Raw genomic sequence first — 23570 nt, forward strand, 5'->3', positions numbered from 1 at the left:
GCCCAGGGGTTTCAAAGGCAAGGACAGGGCAGAGGAGACAGGAGATGAGAGGACAAAGCCAATAAGTGAGATGTCATCTTTAATGTCAGCCACGAAGCTTTTCTTTCTCTCTCTTTCATTTTTTTCTCTCTCTTCTCTTACCGGTACTGTAACATTAGCCCAGTTGCCCTGAGCAACAGTATGTCAGTTGGTATTGGCAGAAGTGACAGTGAGGAAGAATCCCTTCGGCCAGGCGAAAGAACAAGAAAACAGAGAGAGAGAGAGAGAGAGAGGACAGAGGGAGGGAGGGAGGAAGAGAGAGGCATACAGAGACAGAGAGAGATAAGGAGTAAGAGAGAGGAAAGGAGAGAAATATTGAGAGAGAGAAAGAGAGAGAGAAAGGAGAGAGAGCAACAGAAAAAGAGAGAGACAGACAGAGAGAGACAGAAAGAGAGAGAAAGACAGAGATAGAGAGAAAGGGAGAATAGCTCCAGAGGCTGCTGTTAGGCCGGGATTAGTCCTGACGTGCCGTGTCCCGGGACTCCTGCTCTAACCATCTCATTAGCCTCTATCTCAACACAAAACACTGCCCTCCACTAAAGTGCCACTCTGTCTGCTTTACTCAACGTAAAATCCATTTTCATTTGGATAGCCCGCATGCTTCCCAATTGAACAGCTACACAACAAAGCAGCTATCAATTACTTGGCTAGTTTTGTTCTCAATGCACTGCTCAGTTTAAATCAGAACTGTCAGTGGTCCGCTCCCGAGCCCCTGTGTAAACTTGAAGAACTACTGACTAGATGAAAAAGTTGTAGTTGCGCACCTGCACCGAAATTATTGTTGACAACAACCCACTTCAGTTGTGTAAAACTCCCAAATGTGCAAAACTGCATAGCTTCCTGCATAAATGCAGCAACTAACCCTTTAATGCCAGAATGAAACTGTTTCTATTTCTGCCTTTAATCTACTCTTATACTTTAACCTCTGAAACTCCCAGCCTTATTACATCTTAAGGCTTATTATTGAGTAATTACATGAAGAACAGTATCAGTGGACTGAGTTATTCTTATGTTATAATAGTAGTCATCATAATGTGATTTCATTTTCAACAAACAAACATATGAATAGGAATATATTTATGACATCAATCACTTTTCAGGGTTAATCTCTAATTAAACAAATCAATAATAAGCCCTTACCAGTCCCACTCAGAAACATCTCACAATCCATTTTGATCTGATCCAATCTATTTTGTTTGGCCAATATGAGGCCCAACTACTCTAGGAGCAGATTTTTATTATTTCAAGTGGACAAAGCAAAAAAATCTGAATGTATGACTGATACTTCTGATACTTATACATACACATATATACACATATATATATATATATATATATATATATATATATATATATATATATATATATAGCCTTAAATCAGTGACCCCCCCTTTTTAATGAATTAAAAAGTGGCAATTTGTAATTTACTTGTTTACTTGGTATTGTTATGTCTTAAACAAGTTGATGCGCTCAAGACACACCACTCCACTCAACAACATCTAATATTAACTCGTGTTCATGTTAGACTACCTATTTCAGATTTTACAATTATAAATAATGAATATTTCCTGTTGTAGGCTGTGAAATACAGTAAAATGGTTACCATGGATGATCTGTATTCTGAATAAGAGGGACATAAATAGACACCGGGGTGTTGATGGAAGCTAACTGGTAAGGTATGTTGTTAAGAAATTAGATCTTTCTGTGAGTTATGGTTGTACAATTCTGTTAATATCTATATGAGGGGCCCAGTAAAGATTATAGAGGGCTTGGTCGCTATGGGCCCCCCTGCACCTTGGGCCCTACTGCCTAGTGTTTTGGTGCCTCAAAAACTTCACATATAATGGGATTACTGTAGGAATCCTTGATAGACCACAAGCCTTAAGGTGTTCTTTTAGGAACCCAAGACTTGGCTGGGATCCTCTCTTATTCTAGCAGGTTCTTGGCGTTTCAGTAAGCCAATAAAAACATGAAAAATAAGACAGAAATATACATATACGTTTTCTGTGACTTGTGAATTCTGATATTAGCAAATTAAACCACTTTTTTTTTAGATGCGAAGAACTTCACAGACCTGGCTTGCACCTCGCTCACTCTCACATACTCACTCACTCACATCTAGCAGGGTGAACACTCTCCACAAGGGGGTGCAATTAGCAGTAAAATAGCTTTTGACACTTTGTAAGAGCAATGCTTCACTTCAATCACTCTGTGTATCCTTGTTTGAATGTACAATGCAGTGTGCAGGTGATCAGTCGACCTGTAGGTGTGCAATTATCAGTGTTGTATTGGATGACTTGAACAGTTTTGGTTACAATGAGTAGTTTCTATTTAAAATACAATTAGTGCATGAGTTAAGAATTTTTCAAATAGAGATTCTCCTTTTTTGACAGCTCAGGTGCTGTAGGCACCAAAGTGTTGGCTGGCATAATGTACCGTGGTACCCTCCCCTCCCCCACATGAAAAACTAGAGTTTGATCTTCTACCTCTTATACCCAAAAAGAGTCTCCTAATGCTACATTTGCCTACCGCATAATTAAGTCACTCTAGGTAAGAGCAGGTTCCAAAAATGTAAATTGTTAAAATATATTATTATTAGTAGTAATAGTTGTATTTCTATTGTTATCATTATGTTATTTTAACCATTATTACTATACCATCACATGTGACACTAAAATGAATGGATCTCTATGGTATCCCTGCTGTACTCCAAGACTGGCCCCTTGCCTAGAACCACTTCCTTACAATGACAAACATCAGCCTTATGTAAACAAGCCCTGTACAGACACATCTGACAGACGCAAAACTTTATATACAAAGTTTCCTCAAGTCCTTTGTCCTATTTTAAGTCACTAGGGATAAACTAAACCTCATGGCTCTAGTGCCTTCTGTCTCTCTCTCTCTCTTTCTTTCTCTCTCTCCGTCTTTCTCTCTCTCTGCCTTGTGGCCCTTAGGCCTCACATTCAATCAGAGTGAAGCGTAAGCCTCAGTCTTTGATGGCTCATTTGACCACATGGCCCGGGGCTCTCCTTTTTTCCCAGTGCCAAACATAATAACTCCTTTAGCCCCAGCTATTTCATAATTTTTCGACAGTGTTTTTCACCGTCAGGGTCAGTACATTTCATAGACTCATACATCCACTCTCACATGCTTTCACGTTTCGGTTATGCTCTACAGGCTCAGCCTGGCAGGCCTGCCATACTGAGCACTTTCCTCTTTGTACTTTTCAGTCAGTCCAGTCTATGATGATCTATAGGGGCCAGAACTAAGGCAGCACAGTAGTTGAGTTACTGGGTTGTAAGAGTCTGCCTCTTAGCTACAAGAGGTGCTCTTCAACACACAAAAGTGTTAAAGCAATTGTCTAGCCAAGTAATACAATCTACTGCTTATCTCAAATGTTGTTGATCAGCCAAGACATGTTTAGTGTGTGAAACTTGCTGCTTTAGTTTTGCACTGGAGATCTGAGGCTAATATAGCTAACAAGTAATGTAGCTACAATATATAACAAATGTATTCACTACGTTAACCTTATGTGAAGTGTATCAATCACTCAAGTGTATCAATCAAAGCGTATAAATCATCACACACTTGCCTTAAACCATGTCAAGTTGTTAAGGAATCTCAAATTTCACTTCACTTGCTTATCTGGTTTCTGACAATGTATAATAAAAATCAATAAAAATCTACAAAAATGAACAAAGGTATAGATAAAATCCCACATAGCAAGAAGATATTGGCAACTGTTGGCCTGCTGTTGGCAAAGCTGACAGCCCGCTGACTTTTTGTTCAGTGTTTTCCAGGCGACCTACTGATGGTTGAGCAGAGTAGTGGACAAAACGCCACTTTTCGTTGCTCATTTTCCACTCACAGTCCAGTTTACTTATTTTCCCTTCTTGGATTGCTGTGGTTATACTTTATAAATTACTTTAGTAAATAATTTGAATTGCATAATGACTCCTAGCCAACATTTCCAACAAAATCATTTATTAGGCCTAGTCACTATCTCTTTTTCTTTCTGTAGTTTGTAATATTTTAGCTTATTCTCTCAAGTAAAAATCTATGTGAATTTACTTGTTAGATCTTGTATGCAAGAAACTAATCTGGGTGGTCCGAGGGTGGACATGCATTCAGCGGGGTGCCGACCTTATCAAGCCAGCAGAGCGAGATATGACAGCTATCTGGGAATTTAGGCTACAATGTGGCTGTTACTACTATTTTTAGCTTTATGATGTACTTTTCTCCATTCTCTCCATTTTTTTCTCCACTACTGTCATGCTACCTGTCAACTGTAGACTTTAATTATTTGTTAGCAACATTAGTGTGCTAGCTCCAGACTAAACCTACAGAAGCAAACTTTGGACACCAAACCTGTCTTGACTGCTTTGAGGAAAGACTAAAATTGTGTAAATTTGGCTGTTGTCCAGATCATTTCTTTAAGCAGACCTCAGCAACCTGACAGCAGCAGTAAGTTAACACTGTGCATATGGTAGACAAAGCCATACCCAGCTTCATTCTTTCAGTGCCATTATGATGTTTTTATTGAAACACTGCAAAGTCTATTCATCATGAGCTTCCACTGCATGTGCTCTGGGTTTTAGTTTCCTCTTACAGTCAGTCAGTATCAAATACATGAGGAATGTCTCTTTCCTACAGGAATGTCAATAATAGCTTGTAATGAGGAAATTATTGATCATAACAGAACAACACTGATATTGCTAACATAATAAAGGATGAAGGATTACAGAAACATATCCCTTTAATATTTCATACTTACCATCAACAGAGTAATCCTGGATTAAGATCAATTTACGATCATTTGGAATATCTTTTGCGGGGATTTGGAAGTAGAACTGTGGGAATCTGTAGTAGCATATTCTTTTGTCTTTTAAATTGGCTTTATCTTTTTATCATTTTTTCTTTGTGAGGTTCATTTATGACAATTGTTTGGTTTATGTACCAAAAATGTCATGAATCATTTTTACATGACTATGATCCAAAATGACTACAAGACTTATATGACTATTAATCCTTTAGAATTAAACAGGCTGCATTGGTACTTTCCCTTAAAACTGCTATATGTAAACGACCACTGTTCTGATTGGCTGCTATGTATTTCACTGCATTCAAAAAGCAGTCCAGGCTGAAACACGCCTCATTGCTTATTATAACATAAATAGGCCAGAGCTAAACTTCTGTAGGCTTAACAGGAAGATATATGTGAATGTGCTGTTTTTTGTGACATCACAAAAAATAAATAAGGATGAGCCATTTTCGCGGCTCAGTTTCCATAAAAGGACTCTTTGGGCTGGTAAGTGAATGATATGGTTTGAAACAAAGCTTCCACATCAAACTCTTTCATGGCAAAAATTAAGGAAGCTTTGGGCCCTTCACTGCAACAGGCATAGTACTATATGAACAAGGATCTCAGCTCTTCTTAGTGTTTTTTTATATGCAAAATATCTAGGCGTATGCCTAGAACACAAAAATATCTCTTGAAAATGATTAAACTCAAAGCAACCATCAAACAGACGTTCAGACCCTGTGGTAGCAGCAGTCAAAACAGTGGACAGTAGCAGCGGCCTGTCAGGCCTTTATGTTGGCTAGCAAGGACAGCGACACTGAGGCCTAATCAAATTAGAGTGGTTAGATTGTATAGCAAGCCTTCACTTCCAATTGAGGTGCTTAACCCTGACATGTTTTTCTCTCTCTCTTTGATATCTCCCTCTGTAAATGACAGCGAGTGCCCGAGCAAGAGTGTGCTCCTCCACAGGAACGTCTGCATGGATCATATGGTTGAAATTAGCTCGTGTGTGAACGCTGGTGTGGGCGGCAGGGCGGCCAGGGCGGTCAGAGAGACCTTGTGACCCCTTAATATCGCGTCACATGTCTGATCCTCTTCCTGTCTGCCATATGAACCCTTATCATGTGTTCCTCTGCTAATCTGTCACACTTAATCGCTCAAGAAAGAAAACGTTAAAAAGAGAAGGCCGTGACTGCTCCAGGGAAGACCGCCGAGAAGAAGCAGCAGAAGAGAAACAAAGAAGAGAGAAAGTGGGGAAAAATCACTGCCATGCAGCGTGGTCGAGCTGTGAATGGGTTTCATTCTTTTCTGGAAGAGCATGAACGCAGAGGGAGAGAATGAGATAAGAGAACAATGCCGCTGCTGTTTTTTTAATCTGCAATAAATCATTGGGCTGCTCATTTTGTCAGCCACTTTGGAGTAGGATTTGTGCAGGAACTTATAATTGATAGCTTGTGACTGTGCAGCAGAAGGTATCAGACTGAATCCAGTATGAATATGACCACAAGAGAGTTTAGATAGTTCATTTCTGGTTACATAGTGTCAAGTAGATCTTTGACACTGACTCTGAACTGCGAAGCTGCTTTGTAGTCAAGTTTTTGTCGTAACAAAAGGAGATACTTCTTAACTTCAGTTTGCATTTGTAAACTGAAAAAGGACTAATGAGTACTAAACTATAGATTAAATACTACTTTGCACTGGTGGCAAACCATGACTATTAGAACTAGGCCTTCAATTTGGGGCATAAACGCAAAATCTCGGTCACAACATGGGGGAAAAACCCACAACAACAATAATGCTAACCTCTGCTACTGTCCCTGTGGGATTCTAGTAGTTTGTTAGCACTAAGCTAATGGCAATTCTCATTAACATGGATGAGGGTGAGGTGCTTTATTTCAATAAGGGTGAGGTGCCTCCTTAAACAGTGCAGCAGTTACAATCTGAAAATTTAGGCACAAGAAAGTAACTTCTGTACAGTTTAAGGTGGGATGGAAAATTCAAAAAGGGTAGTTGAAGTTTGTGACAGACATATTAGCATATAGTTTACCTTGTAGCAGTTTCACAGTGACTCTTTGAGTAGAGGCCTGGCACAGATCTACCACTGTTTTCCGTTTCTGCATACACAGCTGTATGCAGTGTTTTAGTATTACAGTTTCAGTATTTACAATCATATAGGCAGATATAATATGGGGACAACATTTTTTAACTTAGTTGTTGACAATGAGCATGATATGTCAGAATAAACAGGAGTGTATTTGCATTGTTACCATTGAGCTTTGCTAAAAGATCATTTGTACAAGAGGATGAGCCTTTCTCAGCATAAAATGTAGTCTCTCAGGGCCAGACGTGATCCTGTAACATGAACATCTGGTTAAAACCATGACAAATGTTGGATTAAATGTGGAAGGGAATAAAAAACGCATCAGGGTGGGAACCAACTTAGTTTGAAAATCTAAACCAATCCAATGTGGAAATGAAGCTCAGGGGCAATGGTGTACTCGTTAACACTGCCTTCCGCGGACTGGAAGAATTTGGGGTTCAAAAATGTGGGGCATTGTTAGTGACGCATCGTCACAAGATCAGTTTTGTACCAACTAGGTCTAATGTTAGCTTTAGCATTAGCACTAGCATTAGTTCGTCTAAAAGAGCAGCCTCCTCAGTCATATATATCTGCACAGAAAATGTTAGAAACCCAATTTATTTCTGAATAATAAAATATTTTCACATGTACTACTCTGTGTGCGTTGAAATTTTCCTACGTGCTTGGCTACTGATATGTTTTTCTGTTGGCATAAGTGCTGTATGCTTCCAGGTGACACCATGGCCTATACTGAACTGAGAAAAGTTTGACTAACATGGTGACAGTAACTAAGAGAGGCAGTCTTTTCAGAACATTTGCAAATGGGTAGTTAGTCAACTGACAGAATCATAAAAAAACACTAAAATATACAGAAGGGCCTTCAACTATAAAATGTACTGTACCATGAGGTCGTCGTGCTTCAATCTCTGGTATTACTACATGTCAAAAAAAGGCAGAACCACATTGGCTCTCTTTCGTGTTCATCTGGTTACCGATTCAACTCTGTAGTTATTCTGCCACTATATTTAGAAGTAGCCTTGGCAGTGAGTATGTGTTGATCTTGCATGTCTGTGGTAGTGACATGACATGGTTGGGTGTGTGTTGGGCAGGCTGGGGCAATCCTCAACAGATACTGAATAAGACGAGCTGTCTTTCATTGTTGCCTGGATAAACCTCTTTTTTAAAGAAAATCACAGGGCTGGTATTTTGTTAGGAACTTTGTGAGGCTGAAAGCGTCTCAAGGCAGATGTGTGAGAACTGATGGCCAAAAGGTGATTAAAACATTCAACATCAGTTTTAACCTTCAGAAGTCGAAAGTTATTACTTGCGTTTTGCTAAACTATTTAAATGTAATTACATATTTAATTACCCAGTTAGTCAAGCAATGAATTACATAGACCAGAGGTCGGCAACCCAAATGTTAAGAAGAACCATTTTGTCCTTTCAACAAAAATCAAACCACCTTGGCGAGCCACAACATTTTATAGCCGTTTTACCATCTTGGCTGTAAATATGTCTCAGTCTTGCGTCTCTGATAGAAAACAAAGGTGGGACAGTTTCCTGTAAAATGTCTTTCAATATTTAATTTTTATGAGGCTGAAGTCGCTTCTCATTCGGTAGCTTCTGATTCGAATTTTCCCGTTCCACCTTAAATACTGCCTGAGGCGCCAGAATGTGACTGCTGAGCCATTTAAGGTGGAATGGAACAATTCAAACAAGAAGCCAGCGAACAAGAATCTAACTTCATCTTCATGACTTTTTTAGTATTTGACAGTTTCTCACTGCAGATTAAACGTATCAGGAAACCAGCTGGAGTGATTATAAATGCAAATAAGTCCATTTGTCTCCAAATTATCGATGTTCGTTCTCTTTGACTTTTCATTGGCTACTAGCTAGGTGAGGCTGTTTTCTGCATTTCAGGGTCAAAGGTTGGTGAATTAGCAGTGTTTAAGATCATGTATTGTTAAACTGTTAGAATGATCAGATCAGCTTTATTTTACTGCAAAGGAGGATCATTTTATTTTTACCTAAAAGTCTAATTCTGCTGTGGAGCCACAACAGGACAGTCAAAGAGCCACATGTAGCTCCGGAGCCGCGTGTTGCCGACCCCTGTTTGATTTGCATTCTGCATCTACAGGTTCCACACTTCTGATTTTCTTGTTTCAGTGTCAAGAAATGACAGAAATATGGTAAAAACAAGACTATACATAACAGTAACTTCACATCATGAAAAGCAGCTCTGTTTCTGCTTGTGAACACTAATGTAGTATGAAGAATCTGTATTTTCCAGATTTATTTATTTATTTTCTTTTTTTGTTGTTGTTGCTAGGAGTGAGAAATAAATACAGCTGAATTATACCACGCTTTTATCACTGGCAATGACTGAGACTTGCAAGTGTTAAACCCTGAAATAAATGTAGTATTGTGTGTGTAGCTGCAACCACAAACCACATTATGTATGCTGCTCAAAATGACATGGTGATGACAAACTAAGTGCAGTTAGCAAGTAAAAAGCATTTGATATAACAGTCAGTTGATCTTACAATATATGTGATATATGTGATTTTGATTGACTTACATTTCTCTCCTTTATACTATAAATTGTCCTGTAAATCTCGAAACATATGATGCAATAGTAATATGATCAAAAATGATTTACATGTGTCTGTCAACATATTCAAAAAATATTTCTACATGAGCCAAAAAAACTCAATCGGGTCCTCTCGCTGTCAGCAAGCTGCTTCGATCCACATGTTAAGAGTTGATGCAGCTGAGTTTCAGCCAGTTATATGGAGCATCTAATACCCCATATGAGAGCTGTGTTCTCACTGAGGTTCCTTGGAGAGCCAAGCTTTCATATGAAACCAGACAGCTTTCTGGAATACAGAGCTGGGAGGTAGCGAGTGAAAGCAGTGAAAGCAAACACAGAGGAAACAGTAAATCTGTAGTCTTTACAGTTTTTAATGCTGTATTTAATTCCTTCTTCCTGGCAGGGTGGACCACAGCGACAAACGTTTGTGGCCAGTTCAGATTTAAAACACATCTGGAGAAGTCCAGTGTGGGGACTGCGGGAGTCTATTAGAGGATTCCCTGACCATGACTAGTACTGTAGTGTAGTGTGTAGCTCTTTATTATAAAAAAAGAATAGGAGCCAAAAGCTGATCTTTTGTTTTTGGAGGTTAGACTTAGGGTTGGGTTAAGGTGTAGCATGGCAGAATTTGGCTGCAGGTGTACAGTAAGACATCAATGGAAATGCCTCACAAAAATAGGAATACAAAACTAGTGTGTGGGTGTATACGTGTGTGTGTGTTTGAATGTTTGGCTCAGACCGGAGTGTGGACAAGGACATCTGGCCGAGAGAGATGGAATTCCCATACACACGCAAATACACACGGATATGGACAATAATATCTAAACACAGAAGCACTGATCTGAATCGAGAAGATGTGAAAAGCTGTGAATGTGAAAGCAAATGACTTATAGCTGACCATACTGAATGTGTGAGTCTGATCTATGGAAGAAAATAATTGTACAGTGAGGGGAAACCGGTAATCAGACACTTTTGTTTTTTAATAGTGTTCAAGTTCATATATCCACAAATTTACACACATAACGTCTTTTGACTTTGTACTTACAAATATGAACAAAAAAAGATTTTATTAGCACAAACAAAGAAAAGTTTAATAAATGGCATTCATATGGACCAAGTATTGAGACACTATTTTAAAAGTATGTATGTGTAAAGGTTAAGATAGATATTAATGCTGGAGCCATCATAAAAGAAGTTGCCATTGGTTGAGAAGATTCACACAAGTAGCGATTATTGTGAAAGTGAAGAAACTTTCTAAAGTGCTCAGGGACAACATTATTAAACAGCCAGAGAGCCATAGCAAAGTCCTTAAACATCCTCTGTCAGTACAGTTGGTTCATGGAAAATTATGGAACCATAAGTAATTGTGCCCAGGCAGGTGTGCCACGCAAGATTTTACAACACGCTCTCAGATCACTGATAAGGAAGGTAAGAGAGAAGCCAGCAGTCAAGGGTTTATTAGTAAAGAAAATGGTTCTATATAGAACCATGAACCCTTAAAGGACTCCTGTATGATGAAAGGGTTCTTTGCATCATGAAACGATTCCTTAGACTGATGGAAAGTGTGCATTAATGTGCTGTAGACAGTTCTACATAGAACTTTTTTGAAAAGGGTTTGATATAGCACCCGAAATGGTTCTTCTGTTGTTACAAGCTTGACATCATAACAATAGAAGAACCCTTTTTGAGTGCTATGTAGAACCATTTTCAAAAAGTTCCATATGGAACCATCTACAGCACATTCTTCATCAAACTGAAGAACCATTTCATCAACCTTTTAATTATGCAGAGAGTTCTTTGAGTGTTTATGGTTCTATAAAACCATTTTGTCTACTAAAGAACCATTAAAGCACCATCTTTTATCAGAGTGTATACCTTACACAAAAACCCTCGGGTAAAGAGAAAGGATGGAGATGTGCGTCTAAAATTTGCCATCGAGCATTTAGACAAATCAGAACTCTTTTGAAACAGTGTACTCTGGTCAGACAAAGCAAAAATATTAATCTTTGGCAATAATTCAGCTCATCATGTTTGGAGAAAGATGTTTTGTGCATATGAACATCACACCCATGTCATGATATTTGACTGCTTCTCTGCAAACAGTACTGGGGCATTACACATAATCAAAGTATACATGAATAGAGCGCTGTACCGGGACACATAAGAGGCAAATTCAATCTCATCAAAGATGGCCAAGATAGTGACCCTAAACATACAGCCAAAATAACTCACTGACTGGTTTATAAAAACAAAGGTGAAGGTGCTTGCATGGCCTAGCCAATCTCCTGGCCTGAATCACACTGAAAATTCTTGGATTTTGAAATTGTCCATCAGAGAGACTGTAATACAACCAGACTGGTCAGACGCATGCAGTTAAAATAGACTTTACTGGGGTTCAAGAGAAACATAGTGAAAAAAACAAGCCAAGGTAAAACCAGAAATATCTGAATGTACATAACAAAGGAGATCCAAACAAACAATCAAGAAGGGAAAAGATAAAAGGAAAAATCCAGAAAAAACAGGCAGCAGAAACCACTCAGTAGTTCTTTAGAAGACACAATACCTCGCAAAGATCTAAAGTACAAGCCTGGGCTTATATACTAGCTAAACAAGACGTCATAATTAGACACAGGTGCTGCATATCAGTATTCAGGCGAGGGAGAATGGAGTTTGGTTGGTGTTGGAAGAAAGACAGTCAGGTGATCTCCCAGGGAGTTCTGGGAGATTGAGTCCACTGAGGTGCGGGGTGTCTAAGTCATGTGATCTCCCAGAGAATTCTGTGAGATCGAATCTTTCATGGTCAGTGGGATATGTGACAGAGCCCTTAGTAAGCTAGACAGATTGAAGACGGTTTGCAAAGAGGAGTTGGCCAAAGTTGAACCACAATATTGCAAAAAGCTAATTAATTCTGACCATAGACATAGACATCGAAGCTGTATTTGCCAACAACAAAAAACTAATAATATACTAATGTTACTAATTTGTTATGTCTTTATATTTTTAATATGACTAATATTAACTGAATTGGATATGCACTGGAAGTATATTACAAAACAAAAAAAGTCTGAATGCTTGTTTCTGCTCACTGTACACATTTTTACAAACAGCAAATATTTTTGCAATGGTGGCATTTCGGGCTTGTGGAGAGAGATTTGCAGGTGCATCTCCTAAAAAAATCCTACCACTGGGATTCAGCTCCAGGGTTTAGGCCATCCATGTACTCATTTCTGAACAACTATCCTAAATTAAAAACATAGTTCAAATAATTACGTGAGGCCTATTTCCAAATTCTCTCAGTTGTGTTCAGCAGGTTACGAGGCCAGTGTCTTCATATTTCACATTCACAACTCATTTCACAGTCAGTCTTTGGATTCCTGGCAGGAACTCTGACCTCTTAAAATGTCCTCTAACATTTTCTAACAGCCCGTCATCACTCTACAACCTCTCTACAAGCTGAGGCCCACCACAGGTCTTTATCAATGAGCCCTAAACTTTGCTTTTATCCATTCAGCTTACGCTTCTATATTCAAAGGAAATAATTCTGTCAAAAAATCAGAAAATCCTGAAAAAAAAACACATCTCTTTAGTTTTATATTGGAGTTTCAAGGTTGATGAAGCTAACATTGTGCATATTTCATGCCTAAATCTTGCCACAAACTGCATTAGGTTGTTAAAGAATCTCAAATATATATAAGCAGTTGCTGATACTGTATGGAATACTGTTATGTACAAAAACAGATGAAGATGTATTGAAGCTAGCCATCCTGAAATGTGAATCTGTCCATTCGTTTGCCTCATAGCTCCAGTGAAAAACTAAGGAAGCATATTTCAAACATGTCTTGGATGGAGTAAACTGTGTCAATTTGATTTCTTGCTGAACTATCACTTTAATACTGTTCTCTCTTTGCGTCATCATAGTTAACTAAGGAGACATTCAGATTCACCAGGATCATATAAAAGCCCAAACTCATTCCTGTCCCCGGAGAAACAGGCCCGCTGCAATTGAAGAAGCTTCAGTGCCTCCATATTTATGCTTCCCATTGTTGTCGCAAAGATCCAAAGATCTGAGCTGATTTGGAATGCAGGGAGAGAGCCAGCACTGAGGGAACCATAAATCTCCTCTTTCAACAGCTCATTTATGATATTTAGCCTGCACATTTCACCATAACGACTCGAGACATTCCGATAAAACAGGCCAATGCCGTATCAAATCTGAACGAAGTGGAAACGCTGTTTGGAAGCTTTATTAACACACTCAGCACTTCCAAGTTTGAGCCTAGATTGCATTTTTTTACGAGGGGAGCCGCAGTTATGGAGTCCTTTAAGTGTGTGCACATGTGCTGTGACTGCTGTCTGTTTGTAGTGACTTATTGCCACTGACAGCTCACATTAATATGTCAAATTAAAGCGACCATTTTGTTGACAGGCTCAATTTGACCTCTGTAACGGTGCGCACACGTGTCCTCCTGGACTTGTTAGATTTCCTTTTCAACACACACATGCACACACACACACACACATGCACGCACATGCATAAATATAGAATACATTTAAGCCATGCTGAGAATACATTTTTATGGAGAACAAGACCATGAGATCAACTCTAATATGCATACTTATAAGGCTCGACCGATACTGCTTCGTCTATAAAATCAACCAATATTAAGGCTGGGACTGGGGTGGGAATTCCACAGATAAAATACAGAATGCATTTAGTTAAAAAATGTGGGAAATTGAAATCTGATACATTAAACAATTGACAAACATCAGTCAAACCATCTAGTATCAGCACTTACCAAGAAATTTTCAGAGTCACAGCGGTGGTATAGGAACCAGATGTCTGAAGAGTTCAATGCACCATTTCACATCAAAACTCTATGAGTCTGAATGACTTTGTTGTTATGTTAATCATTCAGTTATGCAGAAATTTAGAAAAAGGTAAAATCCCCCATATATATATATATATATATATATATATATATATATATATATATATATATATATATATATATATACATATATATATATATATATATATATATATATATATATATATGACAGAAAATATGGGCCCTTGACTCTGAGCTGAATCCCTTATTTTGTGGTACTCTATATATGCTGGTACTTAACCCCCCCTCCTCTTACACTGAGCCCCTGTTGTGTCAGTTCAGTTACTTTTTGCTGAGGAAATGTGTGTTGAAGTCCAGGGGGTTTTGACTGGCCACTGAGGCCAAGAACACTAATACCAGACGGCAGGTTTTTCCACTGAGAAGCGCGGAAACTCTAGCCGTGGCTATATCCAGCCGTTCCTCTGATCCTCCGAGTCCCTGGCCACCGTTTGCCTCTGTCTCTACCAAGTGCATTTGTTCCACATCATTTCAGCTTCCCTCGCTCTGCAGCCGCACATTCCTGTCCAGTGAGTATCCCTTGAACCAGCACAAAGACCCAAGGTTTCCAAAACTCATATATCTGACACTATGATAATCTTCACCTACTATGACAGTAGTACAACCTCAAGGTGAATGGCTGTTGAGGTTCTACTAAAGGTTTCACTCTCATGGGTGATCTGGCAGGCCTCTTCGCAATAATTTTAGGAAACAGTATGATGATTTTGGACAACTTTTGACCTGAAACCAAAAAACTTGCACAATCTCCTCGCAGTGTGGACATTTCCACTCATGCCAGGAAAGCTCTTTCAAAACAGGGCCGAAAAGCAATCCAGAAACCTCATCACAGTCACTTCAGTCCGATCCCATCCCGCGTGTCAGTTTGATGGATTGAGAAGCCTTTCGTGGACTCTCGTTGGCAGAGCTGATCGATGGCTGGTGAGCTATTCACCAAACCCACCTCTTGTCGCTGTGACCCAGGCCATCACATGCAATTTGTCAAATGAGACAGTGGCGTTTGTTTGGGAGAGTGTGGGAGTGAAATGGGTCGAGACAGGAATGAGTGGTGTAATTCAATCCCTCCACAGCAGCAACGCCTCTGTTTACAAGGACGGAATCAGGAACATGGACCAATACCGCAGAAGAAGAGTGATTTAATGTTACAGATGGGACAACCCACATCTTAAGGCTGAATCATTGAGTTTTATGGTGATCCAAGACAAGCCCCCTATGAATCAGCAGGGTGATGTATTGTAGACAAAGGGCAGAATGGACTACAGTTAACTGCCTCAGGCCTTCGTAATCCATTGGAGTAATTGCTATTACAGTACTCTACCATTACTTACAGTGTGCTAAAGGTAGGCGATTTGCTGAAAGTGTTTCTCTGACCCTAGTCTAGCCCCTAGTTCTGGCCTTCACGCCTTAAGCTCTAAAGATCTGTATGTGGGCCTACACCTCAGTTCCTCACTCTTATAATAACATAACCTATATATTAGTTTCATTGTAATTACTGAATAATTTAAAAGAAAATTGGTACAGAATGCTGGCAAACATTTCATTTAACCTAATGAGAAACTGCAGTGCATTGTCTAGAGTTTCTGCATAATTTAAATGCTTTGCTACTACAGTATGTCTTATTCAGTTAAATGGACTGTTTACCAACATTCTATGTATACAGCACTTTCATTTTAGTTCCAAAATGTAAGTGTTTCAAGCAGGTATATAAGTAAACCATTGAAAAGATAAAAACATTACACTGTAAATGAAAGTAACAGCACAATAACAAACAGGCGAAAGTGAACTCAAGGCATATGCTAGCCTAAGCAAATGTGGTTTTAATCTGGATTTAAAAACACCTATCAAGCTTGCATTCCTATAATTTAGGACCTATATAAGAAGGAAGGATCTTCCACCAACTGAGCTGTAAGTGATCCTAGGAGTTTGAAGTAAGCCTTCCTCAGTTGAGTCTTGGTCTGGGTGGGCTATAACGCTTCAACAGGCCAGCAAGCAATGCCAGAGCTAGGCCACTAAGAGCTTTAAATGTCAAAAGCAAGAACAGAACTTCACAGGAAGCCAGTGTAAACTGAATAAAACCATAATAAGCTTCCTTTTCATGGTAAGCACACAGGCTGCCTCATTTGTTAGCGGAGCATCAATTGGTCAGTTCACTGTGCTTTCTTAACAATAAGACTCAAGATAAATGACTGAATATTAGGCCTGAACCCTAAACGTTGTCCTGCAATACTCTGGTATCACCATCACAGACATTCAGATGTAATTCTAAGGGAACTGTGATGGCTTGAGGGCTGATATGAAGGACATATTCACAAATACAAGCTGCTATATTTGTGAGTGTGTTTACCAACACTGAAAGACCACACGAGCCTGTTCGTGTGGCGACACGCGTCGGCAAGCAGGCAAAAAGTGAAGTACTGAAGCATTCTCTAGCTCCTGCTCCCCCTGGCCCATGTGTGGGTGTCAACACCCACAGTCCTGCTGTGAAGGAACACTTCACAGGATCTCCATCAAAAGCCAGGAGCAGAGGAGACATCAAAGCCGCCTTCTACCTCCCCCCTCCCCACCATTTCCCCCCAACAGCTTCCACACACGCTGGAACAACCCCGTGCCGCCATCTGACAAGCGCCTCTGTAAACATCTCCTTCAGATCCTGCCAGCATGAGGGAGCCTCCCATTCACAGCCATTGTGCTCACACTTTGTTTATCAAAGCGCTGCCTTTCTGCCTTTGCTACGCCGAGCCGCCGAGCTGTGGGTTCTGAGACGGAGCAGGGAAGAATGAGGAAAGAGGGGTGGGCCGGGTGGAAGTTCTTCCGAATATCCTCCGCCTCTGCGCCCAAATCACCCACTCTTCTTCTTTTGTCATTCTGGCTTTTTTTTTTACTCTCTCTCTCTTTCTCTCTCTCTCTCTCTCGCTCTTCATTTCACTTGAAGTTCTTTCTGTTGAGCGTGCCTTTTGTGTGGGTTATCTGAGAGATTCATCTGATTGTTTGAAATGTGTGTTTGTGTTTGTTTTCATACATTCTTAGGACACACAATCTGAAAACCACAGAAAAACAAAAACATACTACTTTGGTAAGAAGTTTGAAATGCAACATATGCCTAGTCCTATGTCCTGTCATTGAATAAAAATAAACTTAATTTCCACCACTTTTGCTCTGTTGTTATGGCTTGGACACAAAGAGCTAATCCCATTTATCATCTTTATGATGGGTTGTGAAAAACTCCTGAAATAGAAATTTTCCAAGGCATTGTGTTCAACACAGCCATAAAAGATGAGTGTTACTTTAAACCATCTCTATTAGAGACTCTGTGACATACACATGATGACCCACCCTGTTCTACTGATTGAAGGTCAGTCAGGGTGGTTTGCTCACAACAGGGGAGACTGACGGGCCCTGGCCTTGGCTAGCCACGTCTCCGCCCGCTGCTCAGGGAGGAATTACCAGTTTAGCAGAGCTTCCTTCTCTCATCCCCCCCCACTTCAAAGCCACTTCACACTCAAGTGTTTCCTCGTGCGCACAATGGCTCCTTTCAAGGTGTTTTTCAGGTTCAAAAAAGCTCCACTTTTGTTTTCCTTCAGCTTCCCTTCCCACTCCCTGTTCCGTGCCTCTTTTGTCACGTCCTGTCATTTCCCAGGCAGGGGTGTGGATGAAAAGGGAGGCGCTTTATGAAGATGATAGCTCATTAAAACAGCTCTCACTTCACAATAGACGTTTTAAAAGGAGCAAGGTACACCCTAGTCGGAAATCGGGGGAAAAGCGCAGTTTGATAATGAAGCGCTGCTGAACCAGGCATGTAGGGCCATGCCAAAGTTTGATGCTAACACCTGAACTGAAATGAGCTGCAGTCTGTAATTTCCTCCACTGATAAAACCCCTCCAAAAAAAACAGGGTGTCAGTATGGTATTCGTACCTTGTAAATTGACCATTGTTAGGTGGCCAGATTTATGGATGCTGGGCATTCAGATAAACACCTGAAACAATAAGGACTGAAATCAGTTTTAAATGTCAAATATGTTCATTCTGCCACTACTTTTAGTACATATTTAGCCAACATGTGAAGTTTAGGCTATGTGGTTTGAGCTACTAACCACTAATCCTGAAGAAGAAAACTGCTGTATCATATTAGAAACTCACATTTAGATTAGCGCTTTGCTAACAGAAATGAAATACAGCATGAAGAGAAAACTAAACTGACCTGCTGTGAAGTTAGACATTCAAATAAACTCCTGAACCAGTAAAAACTGCCTAGGCTGCTACTAAATATGGTTTGAGAGGCCAGCTGCTAATTCCAAAGAAGAAAACTGCCACATCATATAAGCAAATAGTACTTAGTGCTCACTTAGTGCTCTGCTAACAGAACGACAACTCAGTGTACAGAAATGTAATAATAAAATCATTCTTTCATGCCTGTGTCACTGTTTTTTCCCTGTTACCAGCCTTTGTGGTGGCACAAACAAGTTTAGTCAAAACCAAGATTAGCTCTGACTTCCTTCAGTGCACTAAAATTGCTGTTTAGCGGCTGCCATTCACTGTCGGAGTGCTGACACTGGAGGAACAAAGCACAGATATTGACACGGGGGCTCAAAGACGGTGAGCTTGTGTTAAAAATGTAATAAAAGCGCTGTCGCCCGCGGCCTCCTTGGTGCGGCGGTGTTATTATCGGACCGAGGCACAGACTCTGACCTGCAGCCATCACCAGCCGAGCCCCGCTAATCCCTCAGCTGAGCACAAAGAGCAGTGGTGACAGAGGCGGCGAGGGGAGAGAGAGAGGGAGAGAGACGAGTGCTTTCAGAAAGGGAGATGAGAGGATGACAAAGACGGCGAGAGAAGAGTCTGAGATTCTGTCCCTAAGGGAAATGTGAAGACGACGGTGATAATTATATCCACTTCAGCCCCGGCCTGTCCTCCGCTAGCCCCGGGGCCTAGAGCTCCTCTTTCTCTCGACGTTTCACTCCTTTCCTTCAGACTGAGGTCTTTTGGTTGGGGGACTTGTGTTAGCATTTCATAGCTTTCATAAGAAAACTTGTAACTTTTTTTTGGTTTTAATGGTTTTACACTATTTGAAAACACTAGTTTTTCGTTACACTGTGTAAACACACATGATGTATAGACCAATGAAAATGATCCAAAATGATTTAGAATGAAATCCTGCTACTAAATACTAAGAAGGTAATTTTAGCTTTTCATTTCAGTTATGAAACTTTTTCTTAGGATAGTGACACTTTGAAAGTGCTTATGAAGTCCTTGAAGCTACAACTAGGAATATGCTACATAGGAAAAACTAAAGAAACTGTTTTAAGGAATTCCTGTGGCAAATGCTATGGTGAGGTTGTTCAGTTGGGGTTATCCACTGTCAAAACCTCTGAACATCTTTCACTACAGCTACTCTTCACGGTGTGTGATAATTTCATGACAAATGCTGCAAAATTATTTATAAAATCTTGTTAAGTTCACAGAGGAATTAAAGGAATGGTTTGTTGAAAAATCCTATGTATACAATTTTCCACTTTCCCCATATGTGGTCAGCCAAGACATGTTTGTTTCTTTAGTTAAGCACTGAAGCTACAGGGCTAATGTTGCTAACAAACACTAGAAGTTGTTAGTCAAATTTGACACACCAAAAGCTACATGGGGATGTTTATGTTTGTAGTCATACTGTGTCCTAAACCACATTACTGAAGACCTGGATGAAGTTTGAGAGACGTTTTTGGGCATTTATTTATAGATTTGGGTGACAATTGACTATTGACTAAATAAATCTCAGTCTCAGTTTTTTATGACTGATGATTTGATGATTTGTAAGTGCTGAGTTAGGCCTACGTCTTGAAGGTACAAGTTAGCGGTGGTGCTAGCAAAACATGAAATTTTAGAGAAAACAGATGGTCATGGCAAAGACTATGGTGGCTGAGTCATTTTTTGAGTGTTTGGGTTTTGTTGGGTTGCAGGAGTGTGTGTGTGTGTGTGTGTGTGTGTGTGTGTGTGTGTTCATTTCCATTGTCTGCGTGTCAGTGTCGTTTCCCTGAAGCTAAGAAGGCCAACTGGGTACTGTAAACCTCCTAATGTGCTCAATAAGGCCAGGTGCTGAAAACCACAGCTCTGTAATGTGTGTGTGCTCTCTCCTCAGCGGTCAAGGTGCTCTGACTGACACCTCCATTCATTACCATCTCAGGGGAGAAGAGTGGGGGAGAGAGAGAGAGAGAGAGAGAGAGAGAGAGAGAGAGAGATTGTAAACAGATGGTAGCAGAGCAGTTCCTGAGAAGCTGTGAGACACACAAAAGGCTGACACATTAGTTATGCATTCGCCCAACATTGTCTAAGCCAAGACAGACAATCTGCGGGATTAACACGCGCAGATGAACGCACGCTTGTCTGACAAGTGACATCCAATATAAAACATCCGTGTTATGTCAGCAGGCTCAGGTAGTTTGATTGACGCATCAGAATCGTGACTCTGCTGTCTTGTTATGAGAACATTTCAGATAATAAAGGACTTCAAATAAAGGCTTTTGCTCATTCAGCACCACCAAAAACTGTCATGCCACTGCTAGTCACAGACTGAATCAAAGCCTTTTAACAACGTAAACTGCAAGAACCCACACTACAGTTCCTCAGTCTGAACTATGTAACTTGTATATTAGTTTCATGGTAGTCACCAAATAATACATAGTAGGTGTCTTGCCTTCCTGGTGCCCTACACAAGCTTGCTTAGCCCCAAAAACCTAAACCGCATTTCTATATCCTCTACCAAAGTGATGTTAAACAATCATCTGTTGTTAATTACACTGCTGACCCAGAAGTTCCTCTGTTATATTTACTTACTTTATTTATCATTTACGATCTTTATAATTTAGCTTTTCTACATGTTCTTCAGGCAAAGTCATCAAAGATGTCATCAAAAGAGCCTCATGATTAACACTCAGTTCAAGCACTCCTAGGACATGTACAATCTGAGATACAGTCGTGTGCAAAGGTTTGTGCGCCCCGAGTTAAATGACATGGGATCAGTTTCACAAAAGCATCTTAATGTCAAGATTATCTCTGGTAGAGAGAGTGTTTAGTGTGATGCTCGCTCTACCATATAAGAATTATCTTTGTGTTTTTGTGAAAACCCAGCCAGGTTTTGTTGACTTCTAAGTGAAAATAAGTTAACATTCTCTACCGAGGACAAACCCTACATGTTTTAATGCAGACTGTTTATATTGAATTGAACAAATTGGAGAAAAAAATAAACCATAAAACATGGCCTCTGCAAATGTTTTGTCATTCAATTTTATATTTCATGTTTTTTTTTTTTCAAAAAATACAGCAAATAAATTCGCAGAAAAACGTCATATTTAAGAATTAATTGTGTTAACTTATTTTCAACAATGTTCAAACTTTTGTGTTCAACTGTCAGCTTTTATAAATCTGACTAAATTAGCTAGTTTACTGAATGTTTATGATGACAACCAGCTACCATTTTGTGGAGTTTAGCTTGTACACTCACAATTTCTAACTAGGTCCCTTAGCTAACTAGTAAGAACTAATGTTAGCAAAGATGATGAGCACTGTTCAAATTCTGACTGTACCCCACTATATAGGGCACTACTTAGGACACAAAAGTATGATGTTTACTCAAAAATAATGCATTACACATCTAGAAAAAGCTGGCTGAAACACAATTGGCTTTAAATTTAGCAAAACTTGCAAATTCTGCAAATTTTGCATTGTTTGTAGGGTGTAGTGTCGTAATTTAAATGCCTATGAAGTGCACTCAATAGATCATAATGATGACCTATATGAACAATACAGCATGTAGCTACCCCACCAAATAATGGCATTTCCAAGCTATCCCAAGCTATTATACCACACTTTTGTTATTGATGGGTCACTTCTAAAGGTTAAGGGGTTAATCTGATAAAATATGTGCACTGAAAATATAAACATATTTATCAACATTTAGCAGCATAACATGTTAAAAGCATTGATGGATGCTTGTAGACTTGGCAGTCTTATGAAATTGCACAAACGTCACAACAGCTGGATGTGAAATGTTTTGAAGTATGTGTGAACAAGGCCCCAGCCATGAAATATGCATGGAGCCATACCTGAGGCTGACCTCCTCTGCAAGAGCCATTCATCTTGTGTCAGCACATCAGGGTGCAGAGAGTGGCTTTTCTGGCCCAGAAGTGTTGGTGTCAGCAGAGCGGGTGTTTATGGCCAGATCACCTTCGGCCTACTTAAGCCACAAGCTTTTAGGTTAAAAAAAATAATAATAATGGAAGTCAGCTGTCACTGTGAAGAATGTTTTGTCATTCAATTTTATAAAAGTACATTATTTTAGTTTAGCCATCTTTATATCAGTCAAATAATTTCTCAAAAGGAGTGCTGAATTTAAGATCTGCTTGGCTGAGGCACATTTGATAAGCACATACAATCATTACATCGACTACATTTTGAATAGCTACAAGGTTTGTAAAGTTGAGGCTTATTGTGTTTCTAATTAATAATAATAAAATTGGGCCTGTTAAATGAACATTGACAAGTTTTATCTCATTCAAAGCAAATCATAATAACAATTCAGATGAACAAAAGCAATGATCATCAAGCCAAATGTTACAAAATGCTTGAAATAATTTTCTGCCTTTTTAAAGCTCTTTAATATTGAAGAAAGACATTAAGAAAAAGAAAAAGAAACAAAAGCAACAATGACAAATGAAAGTGTTTCTAAAATATGGATATGAAAGAGGAGGGTGATGGCAAATATTGATGGCGAGTCTCACGATTTATGTTTTCTTGACATGAAACTGTGATTTTTAGCAATGTAATGTCACTTTGACAGTGTATTTATATGGAGAGTAAGAATGTCAGTCGTAAATCCACTATCCTTTCTCTTTCTCCTCTCTCTCTGTTTCTGTCTGTCTCTCTCTCTCTCTTTCTCTCTCTATGTGTCTCTCTCTTTTTTTTCTGCTCTCTCTCTCACTCTACATCCACTCAGCGGATCAGCACTGCCTTGACAGCAGTATTCACACTCTGCAACACTTCCTCTGCAGGTTGCAATCTGACTAAAACAAAACAGGTTTGAAAGGCATCTGGCAAGAAAAGAAAGGAGAAAGGGAGGGGGTAAAAAATAATTAAATTATTCAAGAGAAATCCTCTCATCCTCTACACCCC

This window comes from Colossoma macropomum, unplaced genomic scaffold (genome assembly GCF_904425465.1).
Source record: "Colossoma macropomum unplaced genomic scaffold, Colossoma_macropomum, whole genome shotgun sequence".
Lineage (NCBI taxonomy): Eukaryota > Metazoa > Chordata > Actinopteri > Characiformes > Serrasalmidae > Colossoma > Colossoma macropomum.